This window comes from Triticum urartu, chromosome 3A (assembly GCF_056163025.1).
Source record: "Triticum urartu cultivar PI428250 chromosome 3A, HENAU_Tu73, whole genome shotgun sequence".
In the NCBI taxonomy this organism is placed as follows: Eukaryota; Viridiplantae; Streptophyta; class Magnoliopsida; order Poales; family Poaceae; genus Triticum; species Triticum urartu.
This window is the reverse complement of record NC_141875.1, coordinates 279,058,970-279,077,075: the sequence shown is the minus strand read 5'-3', so window position 1 is coordinate 279,077,075 and position 18,106 is coordinate 279,058,970. Positions and strand designations below refer to the sequence as shown.

The window sequence follows — 18,106 nt, the reverse complement described above, 5'->3', positions numbered from 1 at the left end:
TTCTCGATGCTTGGTGCAGTCTTAACCTTTTCAATATTCAGTTTGAGCGATAAGGTAGTGCGGTTTTTGTCAGTGCAGGTTTGGCAATTACTCGATGTTTGCTACCCTGTTCTTCCCAATTCATGATGCTTATTGCAGTCTAAGTAGTTGTTTGGTTTTTGTTTGGTTTGTGACTAACTTTAGCAAAGATTATCACATCAAGTTTGACCCTGAAGTGTTTGGTTCAAGCCACAGTTGGGTCCCATATGGCATACACACAAAAAGTGTGGCAATAAATTTTTAGGCCTGCTAACTTGTGGCCTTTATTTTAATGAATGAACTAACCTTAGGTAAGCTTGGCAAAATGTGGCAATGCTAGGCTAGAACCAAATAGCCCCTAAATCTCTTAAATATTGAGTTTCAGCGATGATGTGTTGTGATTATTGTCACTCCAGATTTGGCAATCGCTCGTGCATGAAAATATCAGGCTGAATTTGCTTCGACACTATCAGCTTTTTGTAAGTAATTGGCAGAAATTCTCATTAGCGGCCTATTGCGGACCACAGAAGTTATGTTGGTGAAAACTCAAGTTTTGGATTTTTCAAAAACCGCCTCCATGGAGCTTGGCCTCCAAAAGGATTTTCAAAAGCTAACTATATATCTACTATCTACTACCCCTATAAAAGAAAGAGAGGGGCAGATCCAAACAATCTTACCCATCCATTAACAAGATCTAATGGCTCTTAATCCTTCTATGTTTAACACTGCCAACCATGCATTAAGCCATTAAGAGGCCATCTATCGCTAACCACCGCAGTTAAAAAAATTATCTCTGCTAACATCGCACGCCCCACGTCCTCCCGCCCCGTTCCTCCCGCAGCCATTCGCCGCCCCCCGCCGCTGGAGCCGCCCTTCGCCGCCCCCCGCTGGAGCCGCCGGTCGCCGCCGAGCCGCTCGCCGCCGTTCCTCTTCTGGTTCATGTGAGACTACAGGTGCACGAGCGGGAGGATTTCCCTGGCCCTGCCCCGTCCCTCTCATCTCTCGATCTGATCGAGGCCACGGCCCGGGAATGGCAGCCGAGTCGTCGGCGGTGGCCGGCATGCGGAAGGCGCCCTCCATAGAGTAGCGGTGGGTGTCCGCGGGGGAGGAGGAGCACGCATGCACGCCTCGCACCACGACTTTTGGCTCGCTCACTCCTCCTCGCTTTGCTCGCCCTCCACCGCCGGTCCTCTCCTCCGCCGCTGCTCCGCTCACCCTCCGCCGCCGCCGCTCCACTCGCCCAGAAGAGAAATTGATGACATGACTCCGTCAACCGCATCACCGGGCCGCTCCTCGACTCCGTCAACCGCATCACCGCCTTGTCGACCTCCTCTGACACGACGTCTCCGGCTAATTCAGGTCACCCGAGGGACTGCACGGGGAAGGCGACCCTTCGTCGGGTACCAGCATATCGCCTTAGCCTAATTCGGCTGCCTTCCTCAATTCCATTTAGCCGCTGCCACGCCTGACTCCTCCACCCTCGGTGAGCCTAGGTCTGCATCTCCCTCGTGTTGTTTTGTTGTTTTTTGCCGTAACTGTTGGCTATTTCAACGAAATTCAGAAGCAGTAGAACTGCACTGTTTTTTTCTGAATGATAAGTATAGATCTGCACTGCTGCATGGTTGATTATCGGCAAGGCCTCAATGGCAATGTTAGGTAGGAGTACCAGATAGTATATTCCTACGAGTACGATATGAATGGCATTCTTATTTGAACATGTACAGATTCTACATAGTAGTCCAACACTGTATGGAAAAAGAAGGTTCCTCTGAACCTCCTGAAGAAATTGAAGCAAAGAAATAGCGAGAATTTGATGACATGATTATAAGGAATTCCCAGTATATGTTCTTTCCACAGAAGAGAAATTGATGACATGATGATAATAATTTTTCACTCTTTAAGCTTGAACCAATGTTGGTTCATGTTGTGCTAGCAGCTTAACTTTGCCTATATGTCTAAATTTGAATATATTACAAGACTTTTCTTTTCTGGAACCAACCATTCTTGCATGTGCAATGTCTCATTCTTTATATATTGTTTCTATTTAATCGGTAAGGAAAAGGTAAGTTGGCTTAATTTTTGAGATTCAGACTCTATATGCGCATGCCTTAGCCATCAGATTCGCATTGGGTAGCTTCTTGTTTTTGTTCAGACTTCAGACCATAGAATATTTTCTTTTTTGTGATTTTAAGTTCTGTTAAATTTGGGTCGCTACATGTGCATTGCACAATTCTGATAATTATGCATCAGAGATCGGTTGATTTGATACCTATGCACACATGACAAATCTCGCTGATGCAATGAAGCAAAGCTAATATAATCTACTTCTACATTTTTTGTTTCATGACATGACTACACTGAAATAAAAGATAGTGTGTGTACAAAAACTATCATAATGTGAACGTGTCTGTACCATTAGGAAAGTCAATTTGGTATCTGGTATATGAGGCCCAGTACAAGACAATTCTGTACTTCATATATGAGGCCAAGTATATGATCCTTCCACACAGGAGAATTGATGCTTGTGATTCTTTTCTTTCTGTATCGTCCTACAGTTCATGGCCGAGAGTGGTTGTTTTAGTGCATGATGTTCTGCATACACCCCAATGCAAAACTAGCATTGTTGTGGGATAATAGCCATGGAACTAGCGGTAAAAGGTGAATTATCATTATCCACCGCAATGCCAAACGCAGCATTAAAAAGTTCAGAACAGATAGTTTCATATGTTCTTTTTTTGCCTTCTCCCTAACAACAGATAGTTCATTTCTACAGGTTCAGAAAATTGGCAGGCATCAGCATTTGCTACAGCTAAGTCCTTTTTGTCACCTTTTAGATGTACTTTTTATAGGCAAAAACCTTACTTGTTTCACTGAATCCAAGCAAGACTTGAGATTTTAGGGTTACTTGTTTGCAACATTTAAGAATTCAGCTTTTCAATATTAGATGCATCCGTCGCGCCGCCGTCCTGGAAATCGTGGAACAGATCCCCGCGCGCGTGGGCTCGGAGGCGCCTACCATCCGTACCCTCACCTACCCAATCTCCATCGCGCTGGCCCGTGCGGAGAGGAACGGCGCCCCAGCTCCTCGGGCTGGCGCCGGCGACGGACCGGCAGGCGGTGGCGCCGGTGATGGCGATGACCCAGCTCGTGGCAGGGGCCCAGGCCGTGCGCGTCGCCGCGGCCGCAAACATCGACGCACGGAGGAGCCGCCGGCCGGCCGGGCTGATGGCATGGCCGTCGACTCCCTGGGGTGGAGGGCCGGGAACCGCGCTGCGTGCACCGATGGCCTGTCCGTCGCATCCGCATGGCCCGCGCCGCCCTCCGCGGCTGCGCCGCCGTCCGTACACCGTCGCGGCTGAGCCATGGAATCCTGGCCTGGTCTGCGTGGTCAGCTGGAGCAGCAGCACGATCAGCATGGCCCCACCAACATGCGTGGCCGCGCCAGAAAAGGGAGGCGCAAAAGAAAGCCAAAGCAAGCTTTGGCGGTAGCACAGACGGGCAGAGCCTCTGTCGCTACAGGAGATGACGGAGATGCGCGAAGGACGCCTGTCGGTGGCCCCTCGGCTGCTCCAATCCCCAGCGTGGAGCCAGGCCACGGGCCAAGTGGCACGCCCCCATTAGTGGTGAACACTCCAGAAGGATCCCGAGATTTGAATCTCGCACCATCGGATGCCCCCGAGGCGGATAGCGTGGGCCCTGAGTCTGTTGCTCCGGATCCGAGGAATTGTCGGGAACTGCCCGATATGCACATGGGACCAGCCTCACAGCCTGTGCCGGCCGGCTTGTCGGGGCAAAGTGGCGTCTCGCCTGCCCCCCACCTGACGACGGCCTTGTCCCCGCTGACCGGTCCTCCGGGCTCCGGGCCCCATGCGCGCGCCGTGGTTGGAGGAGAGGAGCGCCCCACCTCGTGCCCAGCCTCCCAGGCCAGGGCCTCTCTACCGCCCCAGGCCCAGCCCATCGAGGACCCTGGGCTCTCGCCCCAGGTGACTATTCTGCAGAGGCCACAAACCCCAATCACCGCAACGGGACCCAACATGGAGGCATGCACGCCTGCGCGTGCCCAACAGGGGACGAATCTGCCTGCTGCCGAGCGCTTCGCATCCCCGCCGATCACCATGCGCCGATCCCGCGCTCGTCCCGCTGCGCCAAGTTCCCTAACGCTGGGGGAATTTTTGGCCGCCGCCACCAAGCACATCGCTGCGGCCCTGCCGACGCCTGGGAGGAGGCCGCGCAGGCCCCTGAACTTCTCCCCCCGTCGCGGCCGCTCGGCTGCCTCTGCCCACCCGGCGGCGCCGCCACCCACAGCCGAGAGACGTGCGCAGGTCCAAATCCTGCGCACCCTGGGGATCATTGGGACGAATCAGAAGATCACCCCCGCCGAGATGAAGGCCTACGACGGCATGTTTGCGATGCCCATCCCGCTCGAGGTGCTCAAGGCCATGGCCGCGCTGGTCGATCGCGAGATCCCAGCATGTCTATCCAGCCTGCCGATCACGCCAGCACGTGTCGAGGTCACCTGCACAACCTAGGCAGCACCTGCCCGCTCCCCGTCGATCCACTGTCCATGGATCACGGCCTTAATATTGCTGTATGGAATGTGCGCGGTCTGAATTCGCGGAGCCGGCGCACAGCCATTCGCTCACTGTTGGACACCACCGCTGCCTCCATTGTATGCTTGCAGGAAACTAAGATGGAGTTACTTTGTTCGTCTGTTGTTCTTGACACCCTCGGTTCAGAGTTCGATGACTACACATACCTCCCAGCTCTTGGCACGCGGGGCGGCATCCTACTGGCTTGGAAGAGCAGGGCCGTGACCATCACGGACCCATTGTTCACCATGAATGCCCTCTCGGCCAGAGTGGCCACCGCCTCGGGCACCCCTTGGTGGCTCTCTGTCGTGTATGGACCTCAAGACGACGCGGACAAAATTGCGTTCTTGCTTGAGCTACGGGAGATTCGTGTGGCCTGTCCCGGGCCATGGATGCTTTGCGGAGACTTCAACCTCATCCTACGCGACGAGGACAAGAACAACGACAACTTAAATCGTCGTATGATGGGCAGATTCCGCCGCCTCGTCAATGACCTTGCGCTCAAGGAGGTCTACCTCAACGGGCGTCGCTTCACGTGGTCGAACGAGCAGTCCCCTCCCACTCTTGTGCACCTGGACCGTGTGCTCTGCACCTCGGACTGGGAGGATGCACACGGCGAATGTCACCTTCGCTGCCTTGCGACGGTCATCTTGGACCACTCCCCCCTGCTGCTGGACTGCTCCCCCATGCCCACGGCGCATAGACGATTTCATTTTGAGGACTTCTGGTTGAGGCTTGATGGGTTCCACGACACGGTGGCTGCGGCTTGGGGCTTGGTCCATGACCCGGACCCCTTCCATCGATTGATGTTGCGCTTCCAGGCCATGGCGCGCAGGCTTACCAGCTGGAGTGCCAAGACGACAGGCAGTATCCGCGACAAGTTGGCCATCTCTCCGGAGCTCATATCGCGCTTCGACAAGGCCCAGGAGGATCGAGCTCTCACTCAGGAGGAGGATTGGCTGCGAAAGCGCCTCAAGGTCTCGTACCTTGGCCTCGCTTCGTTGGAACGCACCATTGCCAGGCAGCCCGCCCGCATCGCCACGCTCAAGGAAGGCGACGCTAGCACGGGATTCTTCCACCGGCAATGCTCCTTTCGTCGTCAGAAGAACCGGATCTTTAGCCTGGCCGTGGATGGGCACACGGTCACCGATCAGGACGCGATGGCGCAGGCTGCTTTTGAGCACTTTGACGAGATCCTGGGCACGGCCGTCGACCGCGACCTTACGCTCAACTTGGAGGGGCTCATTGAGCCTTGCGATCTGACGAGCCTGGACGCTCCCTTCAGCGTGGAGGAGGTATGGGACGCGATCAAGCGCCTCCCCGCTCGCAAGGCACCGGGGCCTGACGGCTTCACCGCGGAGTTTATGCGAGCTTGCTGGACCATCGTTCGACAGGACCTTATGGATGTCTTCCAGCAGCTGTTCGAGATGCGGGGCCATGGCTTTGGCAAGCTCAACCAAGCCCTCATGACCCTACTGCCCAAGCGCGCCGACGCTCAGCAGCTTCGTGACTATCGCCCGATCTGCTTGATTCATATCGTGGCCAAGATATTCACCAAGGTCCTGTCTCTGCGGCTTGCCCCCAGATTGGATAGCTTGGTCAGTCGCAACCAGAACGCGTTCATCACCGGCCGGAGCCTCCATGATAACTTCATCCTCGTGAGGCAATCTCTCAAAATGCTGCACCAACTCGGGGCTCCGCGGATCATGCTCAAGCTCGACCTCACGCGCGCCTTTGACTCCATATCTTGGACATTCCTCTTTGAGGTTTTGCGCCAATATGGGTTCGGGGACAGATTTCGGGAATGGCTTGCGATCCTGTTATCAACGTCCAGCACCCGTGTCATGATGAACGGCGAGCCGGGCCCCCCGATCTGGCACCGCTCGGGCCTGCGACAGGGCGACTCCATGTCCCCCCAGCTGTTTGTTCTCGCTGTGGACACGCTTGGGCGGCTGATGCACCATGTGCTCGATGCTGGCATACTGCAGCAGTTGCATCCCCGATGCCCGATCCCGGCGATCTCCCTCTATGCTGACGATGTGATGCTATTCTGCCATGCCACGCCGGAGGACGTTGCTGCCATCAAGGGTATCTTGACCCTGTTCGGCAAAGCGAGCGGGCTGCGGGTTAACTATGCGAAGAGCTCCGCCACCGTCCTGCACGGTGACATGCAGGAACACGAGGTGATCGCCCAATTGGGTTGCCTGGTGGTGCAGCTCCCCATCACTTACCTGGGCATCCCGTTGTCGACGTGACGGCCCTCCGCCGCCCAGTTGCAGCCCCTCGTCGATACGGTGGCTGCCCGGCTTCCTACCTGGAAGGCGTGGGCTCATGAACAAAGCCGGGCGTCTTGCCCTTGTCAAATCAGTCCTCAACGCAATACCAGTGCACCAGCTGCTTGCGTTTGCTCCCCCAAAGAAGACGCTCAAACAATTGGCGAAGATCCAACGAGGCTTCTTGTGGGCTGGGCGGGCCGTGGCCATTGCCATGTCAACTGGAGCCGTGTGTGCCGACCTGTCGCGTATGGTGGGCTGGGAGTCCGAGACCTGGAGCGCGCTGGTCTCGCGCTACGGTTGCGATGGCTGTGGTTCGCCCGCGTCGATCCGGACCGTGCTTGGCAAGGTCTCGATCTGCAGTTCTCACACGAGGAGTGCGCGCTCTTCTTCGCCTCCACTACCATGATCATTGGAAATGGCTCGACGGCGCTTTTTTGGGAAGATCGCTGGATTGGCGGGCAGTCGGTAGGTGAGATAGCTCCCCTACTCTACCAATGCATTCCCAAACGTCGACGCAAGGCCAGGACGGTGGCAGAAGGGCTGGCAGGTAACTCTTGGGCACATGATATACAAGGGGTCCTGGGTCTGCACGAGATCGGACAATACCTGCTGCTATGGCAGGCTGTGTGCCACACCATCCTGACGAACGAGCCGGATCGCCTGCTCTGGAGGTGGACCACCAATGGCATCTACTCGGCGCGCTCGTGTTATGCGGCCAGTTTTCAGGGATCCACACGGAGCCATTCTTGGAAGCTGGTATGGAAGAGCTGGGCGCCTCCACGGGTAAAATTTTTCCATTGGCTCGCCGCCCAGGATCGCTGCTGGACCGCTGAAAGGCTTGCGCGATGTGGCTTGCAGCATCACCCTCGATGCCTCCTCTGCGACCAGGCCTTGGAAACTATCCAGCACCTGCTGCTGACATGCCCCTTTGCACGTCAGACCTGGCACCTGGTTCTTGATTGGTTGCATATCCCGGTCCAAATCCCCGATCAGGAGCACACGGTCACGGAGTGGTGGCTGAGCGCGAAAGAGCTCGCGCCGCCGGCGCATCGGAAGGCCCTCAAATCCATCGCGCTGCTTGTGCCCTGGATGCTATGGAAACACAGGAACGCGTGTGTCTTCGACAACGCCACGCCATCCATCGAATCCCTAGTGGATAGGATCAAGGACGAGGCCCGGTGTTGGGCTAAAGCAGGAGCCCAGGGACTTCGGGTTGTTCTGCCCACAACCTGGGATGTCCACTGATTTTGTGCTTTTCTTTGTACTGCTCACCTCCTAGGAGGATTGTTCTACCTTTTCCATGAAATGAAATGCAAAGGTCCTTTGCGTTTTCTCGAAAAAGAATATTAGATGCATACCTTCATTTAAGATCCCTATGTAGTTTCTCCAACATTTAAGGATTCAGTTCACATCCCTTCGTATTAAATTTATCAAGTGGTGTAGCATCATTTTGTGCTTGTACTGACTTAAGATTCCTATGTAGCTTCTCAATATTATATTTTGATGTTTGATGATTTTGAAGACCTGAGCAAAGAGTCTGTGAATTAACACTTTAGCAGATGAGTTGGAAATGATGAGTCTTACAATATAGGACCAAGCTTTGGGGCCATTCTCACCTGAGAGTGCCAGGCCAAGGCCGGTTTGCTCCTTACTCGGTATCATTGGAACTGTTGTAAAGGCCATAGTCATTGTTGTTGTCGTCGTTCTTGTTCTAGACAAAAGAGGTGTTCGCATTGCAGTAGCTCCTCTCGGTCAGATGGGTCGCGATGCCATGAGTGTCAACCAGTGCAGCTGTCACGAACTCATCCTCGCAGGATTGGATCAGGAGGGGAAGAGGATGAGATCGAGACTTGGGGGAGAAGGTTCTCGCCAAGGGAGGAGGTACAGATTAGGTGGGGAGAGGTTCAGTTTAGAGATTACACATCACATGCCCTGTCTACTGGCCTACAGCTGGCTATATAGCCGTGCTCCACTTGTCCGCCTGGCCTGACTGGTGGGCCCGTGCCAACTGGCCACAGGGGACCCACCATCACGCGTCCACCGCATCACCTCCTGGCGATGCAGGTGTGACCTTCCCCACTCCTTCAGAACGGGCGCCGTCTTCAGGTTCAGCGTGCTGCTCAGCGTCTTCAGGTTCATCCCACGCCGGTGCTAGTGGAAAACGGCGGCGTAGGGTGTCGTAGTCCTCCCACGTCGTCGCCGTGTCGTCGTTGCGCCAGCGCACCTTGATCTGCACCAGAGCACTGCTGCCATGCTTGACCATGCGGCGCTCCAGGATCTCCACCGGTTCGTCGTCGTGGCCGGCGAGGTCTGGAGGACGCGGCAGCTCGGAGAAGACCGGGGTATAGTTCGGTGTGAACGGCTTGAGCTGGGACACGTGGAAGACTGGATGGATTCTGCTGTCCGCCGGCAACTCCAGCTTGTACGCCATCTTGCCAATCTTGTCGAGCACCACGAATGGCCCGAAGTACTTGTACGCCAACTTCGCACAGGGCCGGTTCGCCACCGATGACTGTGCGTAAGGTTGGAGCTTGAGGAGAACACTGTCGCCCACCTCGAAGGAGCGCTCCGTGCGATGCTGATCGGCCTGCTTCTTGAATCTGTGTTGGGCACGCAGAATGTGATCTCGCAGCCTTGCCGTGTGCACACCCCAGTCCCACGGCTCACCGTCAATCATGGGCATCGTCTTGTCGTCCCAGAGCGCCATGGCGCCAGGTTGGGCTCGATGCCGTACAGAGCTTTGAAGGGGGAGCATTTGATCGAGGAGTGGAACGACGAGTTGTACCAGAATTCAGCGGTCGGCAGCTAGCGACGCCATTGCCTGGGCGCGTCGTGCACCGCGCAACGCAAGTACATTTCCATGCACTGGTTGACGCGTTCGCTCTGGCCATCCGTCTAGGGGTGGTATGCTGTGGAGAAGAGCAGCTTGGTGCCCGCACTGGCAAAGAGCTCGCGCCAGAGAGCGCTGGTGAAGACGCGATCGCGGTCGGAGACAATGGAGCTTGGAATGCTGTGCAGCTTGACGACGTGATCCCAAAAAACCTTGGCCACCTGAGGAGCTTTGAAGGGATGACGAAGCGGAATGAAGTGCGCTGATTTGGTGAGGCGATCCACGACCACCATGATAGAATCGAATCCTTCCGATGGCGGCAATCCTTCCACGAAATCCATGGTGAGGTCGCGCCAGGGAGCGGTCAGCATGGGCAAGGGTGCGAGCGTGCCCGCCGGCTTGGACTACTCGTGCTTGGCGTGCTGACAGACTGGGCGCTGCCGCACATAGTCGGTGACGTCGGTCTTCAGGCCGTCCCACACGAAAAGCTTCTTGATGCGCTGGTAGGTGGCCGTCGCGCCAGAGTGGCCTCTGACCGCGCTGTCGTGCAGAGTGCTGATGATCTTGGTGCGCAAGGCCGTGTTCTTGCCGATCCACAAGCGCTCCTGCTTGCGGATGAGTCCCTTGTATAGCTCGTACCCGTCATCGTCGGGGCTGTGGATCGCGAGCCGTGCCAGGCGATCCTGTGCCTCGGCATCCGTGGCGTAGGAGTTCGCCACCTCTTGAACCCATGCGGGCTGGCAGATGGAGAGCGCATCCAGGTTCAGAGACGCACCCACGCAAGAGAGAGCATCTGCAGCGCCGTTGTCGCTGCCGCGACGATAGCGGAACTTGAATTGGAGTCCCACCAGCTTGGCCATGGCCTTGCGCTGCAGATCGGTGGCGAGCTGCTGATCTTGCAGGTTGCAGAGACTTTTGTGGTCCGTGATGATGGTGAACGGGCCCCGTTGCAAGTACGCGCGCCACTTCTCCACGGCCATCATGACGGCGATGAACTCCTTCTCGTACGCCGACAACCTCTGATTGCGCATGCCTAGGGCCTTGCTGAGAAACGCCACCGGGTGCCCTTCCCGTGCCAGCACCGCGCCCACGCCAGTGTCGCAAGTGTCCGTCTCGATCACGAACGGTCGTGCGAAATCTGGGAGCGCGAGCACTGGCGCGGTCACCATGGCGCGCTTGAGGAGGTCAAATGCCACCTGCGCTCTCTCGGTCCACTCGAAGCCCTTCTTGGTTAGCAAGCTCGTGAGCGGCTTGGCGATGATGCCGTAGTGCTCGATGAACTTGCGATAGTAGCCGGTGAGGCTGAGGAAGCCGCGGAGCTCGGTGGCAGATGAAGGGGTCGGCCATGCCACCATAGCTTGAGTCTTCTCCGGGTCCATGGTGACGCCGTCCTTGGAGATGATGTGGCCGAGGTAGGAGATGCTGTCTTGAGCAAACGAGCACTTGGACTCCTTGGTGTAAAGCTGGTGCTCGCGGAGCAGAGCGAGGACGAGGCGAAGATGCTCCAGGTGCTCCTCCAGAGTTTCACTGAAGATCAAGATGTCATCCAAAAATATGATCACGAATTTACGCACGTACTTGGCGAAGATTGCATTCATGAGGCATTGGAACGTGGCCGGTGCATTCGTCAGCCCGAACGGCATGACCTTGAAGTGGAAATGGCCATGGTGTGTCTTGAACGCCGTCTTCTCTTCGTCGCCTGCGCGCATGCGTATCTGGTGGTAACCAGCGTGGAGGTCCAGCTTGGAGAAGAAGGCCGCTCCCGCCAGTTCGTCGAGCAACTCGTCGACGATGGGTAGTCGACGCAAAAGCGCCAGGTGCCGTCCTTCTTCTTGACGAGCAGCACAGGCGTGGCGAACGGGCTCATACTGTGCTCGATGACGTCTGACTCGAGCATCTCGTGGACTTGGCGCTCGATCTCGTCTTTCTGGAGGGGCAAGTAGCGGTACGGGCGCGAGTTGGCGGGGCGCGCGTCGTCCACCAGGGTGATTGCGTGATCGTAGCGACAGTGAGGAGGTAGGCCCTTTGGTTCGGCGAACACGTCGGCGAAGTCCGTCAGAACGCTCTGAACACTTGGTGGAATTTTGGTTGCAGGTGGCTCTGGTGCGCGGGGCAAATCCAGCACGGCCATGTACCAAATGTCATTGCCGGCGTGCCATTTGCGCAGCTGCTCGGGCTCGATCTCCTCCACTTGCTCGGGCTGCTTCCGTCGAACACCTTGCAGGGTGATCATTGCGCCGTGGCACTCGAATTTCAGCGTCTTGTCGAGCCAGTGGCAGCTCATGGGACTGAACTGCTCCAACCAATCCATGCCGAGCACGCCGTCGTAGGCGCCCAACTCCAGTTGACGCATATCGGTGGTGAAGGGGTGACCCTGAATCCACCAGTTCAGCCCTTGCACCATGCTGTTGCAGGTCATGCGTTCGCCGTTGGCCACACAGACCTCCACCGCGGGTACGGGAACGGTTTGGGCATGCACGCGCTCGGCGAACGCCTGGGAGATGAAGCTGTGCGTGCTCCCTGAGTCCACTAGCAGCAGCATGACTTGATTGCCGACGAGCGCGCGCAGACGAATGGTGTGCGGCGACTCGGTGCCGACGACCGCGTGGGTGGAGAGCACGCAGCACTCTGGTTCAGGGTCTTGATCAGCCGGTGCGTCGAGCAGGTCCATGGCGTGCACCGCGTCGTCGCTCAGTACTTCTCCGTAGTCGCCCACCTGAATCGTGAGGAGTTGTGTGGCCTGCTTGCATCGATGATCGCGGGAGTAGCGATCACCGCATTTGAAACAGAGTCCGTTGGCGCGGCGGTGCTCCTGCAGCTGCCGCTCGCGCGCCAGGTCGTCGTTGGGGGCGGCAGCGCCGCCTGGCCGTGGCGCCCCCACGGCTCAAGGAGGAAGCGGCAGTGGCGGTGGTGGTGGAGGAGGTGGTCGCCCAGCCGGAATGATCCGTGGTCGAGCACGTTGCGTGCTGGCTTCTTCAATGATCCGGGCCAACACCGCCGCACGCGTGATGCTTGATGGCTCCTGAAGGCGAACTGCAGCCCGTAACTCGTCGCGCAAGCCCAGCAGGAATTGGGTGATGAACAGCTTGGGGTTGAGCGACGCATCGAGGGCGAGCAAATGGTACATGTGGGTCTCGAACGCCGTCCGGTACTCGGCGACGGTGCCGGTTTGGCGTAGTTGCAGCAAACTTATGCATCTCCATCTCGAATTCGTCAGGCGCGAATTCAGTGATGATTGCCGCAGTGAACTCCTGCCACGACGGCGAGCGATGAGTCTGTCGATACGCTTGGTACCAGTGTGCGGCGTGGCCGTCGATGTAGAGCGACGCCGTTGTCACCCAGCTGTGTGGAGGAACGCGATAGAGGTCGAAGTAGGTTATGCAGCGGTCGATCCAGAGGCTGGGCGCATCGTCGTCGAAGTGCGGGAAGTCGTGCTTCGGTGGCTTGACCGTGTACTCCTCGTGCTGCCCGGTGTGCGCGTCGCGGCCCGCCACGAACGCGTTCGTCTGCCCCACGCCCGCGTAGGACAGGGCGTGTCGCGTGGGTAGCAGCGGTGGTCCGTTGTTGGCGAGGCGGACGGCTGGGCCTTGAGGACGAGCGCCGCGGTCGTGCTCCAGCGAAGTCACCGCAGAGGCTTGGGTGTCGCCGTCATGGTGGTCGGCGGTGTTCGGGCGGTGGCGCTCGGCTGCGGGCGGCGAAGGTGGTAGTTCGCGCTGCTGCTGGCGAACTTCATCGACGTCGGCTTGGGTGAGGTCCAGCTGCTTGCGGATGTGCGCCAGATCCGTGGAGACTTGAGTGTTGAACGCGATCTGGGCCTCGCGCTGCTTGTCGCTCGCGAGCGTGGTCTCATCGAAGCGCTTCAAGAGCGCCTGCAGCATGGTTTTGAGCTCTCCCGTGGATTCTGACATGGCGGTGATGATGTGACGGGTCTAGGCGGAAGGTTTGCTGGGCGGCGCCGTCGCCCTCGCTCCAAATCAGGCCAACCCCGCTGGGGATTTCGAGCGGATCTCGCCGGAGCAAGACCGCACCCGGTGCGGTGGATGTTACGGCGGGATCGAGAGGATATGAGGGCAACGAAATTTCTGGGGCAAAACCTGAGCTCTGATTACCAACTGTCATGAACTCATCCTCGCAGGATTGGATCGGGAGGGGAAGAGGATGAGATCGAGACTTGGGGGAGAAGGTTCTCGCCAAGGGAGGAGGTACAGATTAGGTGGGGAGAGGTTCAGTTTAGAGATTACACATCACGTGCCCTGTCTAGTGGCCTACAGCTGGCTATATAGCCGTGCTCCACTTGTCCGCCTGGCCTGACTGGTGGGCCCGTGCCAACTGGCCACAGGGGACCCACCATCACGCGTCCACCGCGTCACCTCCTGGCGATGCAGGTGTGACAGCAGCAGAAGCAAAAGACAAAGACAAGTAAACATAAAGCCTGATCGGAACTTCAGTTGAGCTGCTTGTAGCTGATGGAACACTATAATTCTTGAGAAACAACAGCCTTAGCTTAGATAAATTCACCTAACCTGTTTAGAAAGCCTGACTGGTAGTTGAGTAATGTATGCTTGTAGTGCATCAGAGTTGAGTGATTCGACTAACATTTTTTAATTTAGTGAATTGTAGATTGCAAAGGCAAAGGCGAGGAGTGGAGAGCCTTGGGCTATGCTATAAGTATTTCTGAAATACTGTACTATCAAACAAGTAGCTAGCTGAGCCGTTAGTAATCTCACTCTTTTTCGGTCTGGACATCTTCTTGTTTGAATTAAGTCGCAGGGGCGAGCTCCATTCTTCGCTCTCCATTCTTCGCTGAGTATGGTAGGTCCGCCAAAACAGTACCAGTGTTGCTTCTATGTGTTGATTACCATATGATAGTTACAGTGCTCTAATGCCAGCCGGTGTTCTATAGCTATATATACATCATGTTTTTGCTAAACCAGTTGAAATATACTTCCTCCATTCACAAATATAAGATGTTCTACTTTTTTTCTGATTCGGATGTATATAGACGCATTTTAGTGTGTTTGTTTACTAATTTTAGTCTGTATGTAGTCCATGTTGAGATATCCAAAATATCTTATACTCCCTCCATGAAGAAATATAAAAATGTTTAGATCACTAACGCTCTTATATTTCCTAGATCACTAGAGTGATCTAAACGCTCTTATATTTCCTTATGAAGGGAGTATTTGTGAATGGAAGGAGTATTTTCTAAAAGAAAATTTTGGTTTCATATGTGAAAATTGTGTGCAGTGATTCTGGAGTGGAGGTGATATTTTTATGGCTACAGAGAGGTTCCCAGCATTGATATACTGCTTGAAGAAGATAATGAGGTAACCCGATGTGAGGAAACACTATACCTATTGTGCTTCGCTTGCCCTTCCGTTAGCAAGATCTGTTTCAGCAATCACCTCCCAGTTGAAGTTCAACCTCTCAGAATTCAAAGACTACAAGGATTGGTTACAAGAGTGTCTTTTCCTTCCTTTGTTCTTTTTAATATCTTGTATAGGCCTGCTCAATGTTGTGCTTGAAATATGGCATTCGATTGAGCTCTTGTGTGAGACTTATGGATCCTGAGCTTTTAGCTTTGTAATGTGTGATAATGATGTGTGAGATTTATGGATTTTGAGACCGAAGTTATGTGTGACAATTCTGTAATGTGAGACCTAACTAACTCCCGTCAATTTTTTTTAGTTTTGAACATATAGAATACCCATGGTAGCCTAACAATGCCTTAATGATGACATTTTTTGACTAATATACTATTGATAATTTTGGCTGAGTTTCAGATATTTTTGGCAAATAGATTTAAAAATACTGATAATTTTATTTTTAGCCCCTTTTTTTGTCAATTTTTCACCAAAAAATAGAATTATTCAATTTGAAAAAAGTCTGTAAAATCAAAAGTAATATAATTATCATTCTTGGTAAGTTTCATACATTCTTGCCGAAAGGAATGACCCTCAATTTTCATTTTCAGTTCCATTTTTGTGAAATTTTGACCAAAAGATTAAAGTGTCCACAAAATATTTGATTTTTTCATGTAAGATCAACACAAATGCACTTATCAATATGTGACAATTTCAGGCATTTTTTCCTCGCAGATTTAAAATTGACTTACATTTTCAGCCCCGTTTTTGCCAATATTTGACCCGAAAATGGATGTTGTCCAGAAAAAATTAAAAAGTCCCTAAAATCAAAATATCTTTTATTGTATATTAATTCTCACATCTATTTGTAATATTAGTCGTGACGTGCATTTGCACGTGTACGTTTACTAGTAAAAATAAAAAAACAAACAGCTTGTAGCCAGATTCAGATTGTCCAACCGTTAGAGAAAGCTGCAGGCGGGTTCCGTTCCGTCCTGATGTCCGAGAAGCTGTGTCTTCTCTCTCTCTCTATCTCTTTTGTTGTTGCGAAAGCAAGCCTTTCTCTGCTTTCGGTGCCAGTTGAGAATATTCGTGCTATCGGATTGGACTTTGCTGAGATTCATGCTAGTAGGGTACTAAAGCGTCCATTCAGCACAGATGCTGATGCAAAGCGAGCAACTTTTCCGAGGAAGTTGCCCTCCTTCCCTTCCCTCATAGTTTATTTTGACTAAATGACTGCTCCCTCCATCGATATAAATAGGGTCTATGTGCTTTTTGAGATGGCGACTGCTACAAATCAGTCGGTTGATACTCCGTTTCTTTTTATTCCACGTATAAGTTTTGATCAAAGTCAAACTATATAAAGTTTGACCATAGTTATATTAAAAAATATAAACATGTACAATGCTAAAACTATACAGTATGAAAATACATTTCATGCTACATCTGAAAATATTAATTTCATATTGTGAATGTTAATATTTTTTAATCTAAAGTTAGTTAAACTTTACAAAGTTTGACTTTGACCAAATTTTATATGCAGACTAAAAAGAAACGGAGAGGGTAAGTGTGAAACTTAAGCCGCCTCGTGAGCCCTTGGATCATCCCAACCTCGCCGTCAGATTTGGTCAACGCGCAGGTCACTAAAACGCCACTGTTGCTTCGTCCCATGTCACCGCGATGCTCGGATGCGTGAGCGCTGAGGTGGCCCTCCTTGGCTCCTCGCAGGACAACCGACGTGGCCGCTCGCTCCATTGCAGCGCCGCCGTCATCGACTTGTCGCGCCGCCAGCAGCAGCGCCATCGTCCTCGTATGCAACACCGGCGGCAGGAACCCCACACAATTGCAGCGCTGCCGTCATCGACTTGTCGCGCCGCCATCCTCGTATGCAACGCCCGTGGCAGCAACGCCAGCTTCATTGCAGCACCGCCGTCCTTGTTTGCAGCGTCGGCGGCAGGAACGCCTGCTCCATTGCAGCGTCGCCGTCATTGACTTGTCGTGCCGCCGTCCTCGTATGCAACGCTGGCGGCAGCAGCGTCGTCATCCTCGTTTGCAGCGCTGGCGGCAAGAACGCCCGCTCCATTGCAACGCCGCATCATCGACTTGTCGCGCTGCCGTCCTCGTACGCAGCGCCGGCGGCAGGAACGCCCGCTCCATTGCAGTGTCTCCGTCCTCGACACGCAGCGCCCCCTCCATTGCAGCGTCGGTGGCAACAGCGCCGCCATGCTCGACTTGTCATGCTGCTGACAATAGCGCCCGTCCGTTGCAGCGCCGACGGCAGCAGCACCGCCGCGAGCGCAGCAAGCCGGTGGCTGCTGCAAGGATTCGCGGTGCTCCGACGGCGGGCTCAGAGTGTTGGAAATATGCCCTAGAGGCAATAATAAAAGCATTATTATTATATTTCCTTGTTCATGATAATTGTCTTTATTCATGCTATAATTGTGTTATCCGGAAATCGTAATACATGTGTGAATAACAGACACCAACATGTCCCTAGTATGCCTCTAGTTGACTAGCGCGTTGATCAACAGATAGTCATGGTTTCCTGACTATGGACATTGGATGTCATTGATAACGAGATCACATCATTAGGAGAATGATGTGATGGACAAGACCCAATCCTGAACATAGCATAAAGATCGTATAGTTCGTTTGCTAGAGTTTTTCCAATGTCAAGTATCCTTTCCTTAGACCATGAGATCGTGTAACTCCCGGATACCGTAGGAATGCTTTGGGTGTACCAAACGTCACAACGTAACTGGGTGACTATAAAGGTAGACTACGGGTATCTCCGAAAGTGTCTGTTGGGTTGACATGGATCAAGACTGGGATTTGTCACTCCGTATGACGGAGAGGTATCACTGGGCCCACTCGGTAATGCATCATCATAATGAGCTCAAAGTGACCAAGTGTCTGGTCACAGGATCATGCATTACGGTACGAGTAAAGTGACTTGCCGGTAACGAGATTGAATGAGGTATTGGGATAACGACGATCGAATCTCGGGCAAGTAACATATCGATTGACAAA

The 18,106-nt window shown here is 53.9% G+C and overlaps 1 pseudogene; it reads right to left on the bottom strand.

Moving 5' to 3' along the window:
* Positions 1-10,117: 10,117 nt before the first annotated feature.
* On the bottom strand, positions 10,118-13,621 carry LOC147979456 (uncharacterized; annotated as a pseudogene).
* Between the last annotated feature and the right edge of the window lie 4,485 nt (positions 13,622-18,106).